The sequence below is a fragment of the Atta colombica genome, unplaced genomic scaffold (assembly GCF_001594045.1).
Source record: "Atta colombica isolate Treedump-2 unplaced genomic scaffold, Acol1.0 scaffold38, whole genome shotgun sequence".
Classification (NCBI taxonomy): Eukaryota; Metazoa; Arthropoda; class Insecta; order Hymenoptera; family Formicidae; genus Atta; species Atta colombica.
The window spans coordinates 4,131,183-4,133,586 of NW_017259490.1; the positions used below are offsets into that span (position 1 = coordinate 4,131,183).

The 2,404-nt window shown below is 37.2% G+C and overlaps 1 protein-coding gene across 3 annotated transcripts in view; it reads left to right on the top strand.

The window, feature by feature from the left end:
• LOC108690904 (tetraspanin-5) overlaps window positions 1–2,404 on the top strand; it is a 108,379-nt gene that overhangs the window by 12,864 nt on the left and 93,111 nt on the right. The window lies entirely within an intron of this gene.

Genomic DNA, 2,404 nt, shown 5'->3' on the forward strand with positions numbered 1-2,404 from the left:
ATTCATTATTTAATCATGTGGTGAATCTGTGTATGCATGTTTGACTTATGCATTATATGTACCGTACAACCCTACGATATTCTATTGAATCGCGACGAATCGCACGAAGAGCCCAGGGCATTTCGGAATACGTTTCATATTAACTCCCCTCATTAATATTCTCTGTAATTATTGCAGCAAATTACTGCCGCATAATATTGTCGCGAGAAGCCCAAAATTTCAATATCGAAATTCCGCGTGGTATATTCTGTGTATTGCATGACATTAAATGCTGCATCACCGCGATCATCAAGGGAAAGCGAAAACGCGTGGCTGAAAATTAGGTGTATTTTACACAACAATGTTACCTCCGCAAATAAGAGGAAGGAGATTCGCGTGTTGTGCATTCATCGTACTGTATTGTTGTTGACGTACACGTAGTGTATTGTTGTTAACGTGTAACAGATATAGCATCCTCTCCTCTCGAGCTCAAAAAGTCCCGCGGACTTTCCGCGTCTTTTAGCTAAATTGCCTCGTTGAGACAACGGACAGCAGTTTCCGTCGCGCTCATTTGTCTCGTGGTTGCGGATTAAGAGATTTTCGCGCAAAATGTATCTTGTTGCGGGGACTATGCAATACAATTTACCTCTCCTCCTCCACTCAGATATCTCCCTCTCTCCGCCATTGTATAATTGTTATTGTGTTGAATACATACACAATGAGATCGGTGTTTCATGATAGATTCATGTATAATAACATTGTAAGTAGTAATAAAATAAATGAAAATTGCAAATGAATGTTGTAATTCTTCCCGGCTATTTATGTATAAAGTCACACGAGAAAACAATATAGTTTTGTATTCTACCGGAAGTTGAAAAAAAACAGCTAGTTATAAATATGTAACGCTGACTCGTGTAGATTTTAAATATTTAATAAATATATATGAGCATGCAGTTTCTCGTTTCGGTTCGTGCCGATTACACTTCGTCTTTATTACGGCATGAATGTTGGACTGGACGGTAGAAAATCGCGCGTTCTTCTCTCGGACAGTTTTATTTGTTTGAAAACCGGCCTGTTGCGTTGCCACAACAGTTGCAAGCGAGCTCACACTAAGAGATGCAGAAAGGAAGAAAGTGAGAAAGAGAATGAGGGAGTGCGAGGGGTTCGACGACCCTCTTTCGCTTTGTCCGTGAGTCACACGGATGAATAAGTGCAATGACGTGAGTGCGTGAGTGCGTTAGTGAGTCGGTGCGTGCGCGAAACATACTTGTCTTCCGGCCACCGGAAAATGTCATGAAGAACATTATTATACCGCGATCCTGCCGTCCGCCTACGTTCACGAACGCATCCTAAACGCATTTCCCAAGGTAATCCCTTTGTCCCGATTACTTCGGCGGAAGCCTTTGATCTGCGAGATGAACGGCGTGACGCAATGAACTTTGTACGCGCCGTCGACGATAGTGACGACGATGATAGGATAGGATGCTAATACCCCGGTTATCACGCGCGAGTGAAGCTGCAGCGGTTTTAGCCGACACGCATAATTGCCGTTGTAAGAACTGCTCGCCACGATGATGACCTTTTCGAATATAGTTCAACGGAAAAATGTCAGTTCAAATCCCCTTCCGTTTCATCCTTTTATACGCTGAGAAAAAAAATGTTATCATTTGACTAACAATTAATTTAATTCATCTCTTTTGATGAAGAATGTATTTTTTTTAGTTAAAATATAAAATATTTGACTATATATATTTTTCAACGAAAAAAAATAAAGATAACTAAATTAATTTAGTGAAATGAACAGTCTTTTTAAACAGTATATGTATACAAATATACTTTTTTTTATATTTGTATATAGATATATTTTTTAAATACAGGGTTTTTAGAAATATAATTTTAGTATTCAACTCAATCTAATACATTTTTTATTTAAAGTTACGACTTTCCGAAAATTACATTCACATTTCAGGGGTTAATTTTTCAATAAAAAATACATGTACAGCCTAAGATAAACGCAATTCGTTAATATTATATTGCGTAACAATTTCCTTAATTATGATAATAATACAATTGAAGAAGAAATATCTATGATAGTAATTATAAATTTCTGGTCTTTATCGATTTTTGTTTAAAAACACCCTTTCTCAGGTGAAACTTTCGAAACGGATTCGCTGACTGACTCGAGAAAAGCGACTTATTTTTGCGGCGAGCTTCTAATCCAGAGATGGCCGAGCATTACGAGATCGAGGATTGTGTTTATTTTTATTTCTCAAACCGATCGATCGATCGATTTCTATTCTCCCACGAAAAGATATTTTGGCATTGTCTCCAAAACAAGATAGAGATACATTGATCATACAAATGAAAAGAACAAATCTTTAGGGAGAAATGACACTTTACTTTATTAAAAAAAAATTATATATAT